Genomic DNA, 2,030 nt, shown 5'->3' on the forward strand with positions numbered 1-2,030 from the left:
CATTTGAATCAGTTCTAATGAGGTGGATGAAACTGGAGCCTATTATACAGAGTGAAGTAAGCCAGAAAGAAAAACACCAATACAGTATACTAACGCATATATATGGAATTTAGAAAGATGGTAACAATAACCCTGTGTACGAGACAGCAAAAGAGACACTGATGTATAGATCAGTCTTATGGACTCTGTGGGAGGGGGAGAGGGTGGGGAGATTTGGGAGAATGGCATTGAAACATGTATAATATCATGTATGAAACGAGTTGCCAGTCCAGGTTCGATGCACGATACTGGATGCTTGGGGCTGGTGCACTGGGACAACCCAGAGGGAGGGTATGGGGAGGGAGGAGGGAGGAGGGTTCAGGATGGGGAACACAGGTATACCTGTGGCGGATTCATTTCGATATTTGGCAAAACTAATACAATATTGTAAAGTTTAAAAATAAAATAAAATTTAAAAAAAAACATGGAAATGTCAAAAAAAATGCAATAATGATCAAAATTTCTTGTAATTTTTCAGTAGATTTCAGTAAACTGATTCTAGAACACACATTGAAAAATACAAGGACCTAGACTAGCCAAGATAATTCTGAGCAAGAAGAACCACATTGGAAGATTTACACAATCTGATGTTCAAGTTGCCAAAACACTACAATAATCCAGACAATGTGATATTGGGCACATGATTTATGTACCAATGAAACACAATCTAAATGGAAATATATAAACATATGGTGAAATGTTTGGATAAAGGTGGTTAGACATTCAATACAGGAAGGATAGTTTTAAATCAAATGTGTCATCTTTGTTTTTTTTATTTTTTGATAAAAAAGGAAGGAGGAGTCATTAACTTTGGTCCATAACTCAAAGTAAATTCATAAACTACATTGAAATAGTAGATCATAGATCTAATATAAAGTTATAAAACTTCTAGGAAAAATCAGAGGAGAATGTGTGATTTATGTATGACAATTTGGTATAACTATCAAAATTAAAACTTTTAGCTTTTCAAAAGATAGTATTAAGAAAATGAAAAGACAAACAACAGACAGGGATGAAATATTTGTAAACATATAGGTAATAAGGGGCTTTATTTGATTGTATAAAGTTCTTCCACAACTCAGATTGAGAAAGCCAGTGTTTCATTTAAAAATTGGCAAAAAATTTACATAGACACTTCATTGAAGAAGAGATACAAATAGTAAGTAAACATAGGAAATGATAGTTGCCCCTAATAGGGAAAGGCAACGCAAAATCAAGATGACCAACTGTCACACACCAATTAAAATAGAGGGGAAGTCCTAAAAACATAGCTCACTGGAAAGATATGGAGTGATGAAAACTCTCAAATATTAATGGTAGGAGTTAAAATGGTTATAAAATAGAAAAATAACTTGGTAATTTTTTATAAAGTTAAAAATACATTTACCACAAGACCCAGCAGTCCTACTCTTGGGTATCACCTAAGATAAATGAATAAACATGTCCAGGAAAGACATATGAGTGGCTACCGCAGCTTTCTCTGTAATTGCCAAAGACTGAATACTACCTACTGGCCATTCTGTGGTGAGTGGTTAAACAGATATGGTACTTTTGAAAGTTCAGGGATAATAAGGAATCAGTAACTGACATGTAACAACATGGATGAATCCCCAAAGCTTTATGCTAAGTGAAAGAAGCCAGATTCATAGGGACACATACTATATAAATTCAATTATATGACATTCTGGACTCTGCCAACTCACAGGGACAGAGCTCAGATCAATGGTTGTCAGGAGCTACTGGTGGCAGGAGGTGATTTATTTCAGAGAAGGAGAATCATTTTTGGTGTGACTGAAACATTCTAAATCTTAATCAGCATGATGGCTACAGAACTGTCTACACTGGTCAAAATTCATAGCACTATGCACCTAAAAATGGAAAATGTTATTGAATTCAAATTTTACTGCAATAAAATTGACCTTAAAAAGTTCTCAGATAAATCAGATCTTGATGTGCCTTTGAATCATCACAGAAGCAAACTTATTATGTAC

The sequence above is a fragment of the Bison bison genome, unplaced genomic scaffold (genome assembly GCF_000754665.1).
Source record: "Bison bison bison isolate TAMUID 2011002044 unplaced genomic scaffold, Bison_UMD1.0 scf7180017864494, whole genome shotgun sequence".
Lineage (NCBI taxonomy): Eukaryota > Metazoa > Chordata > Mammalia > Artiodactyla > Bovidae > Bison > Bison bison.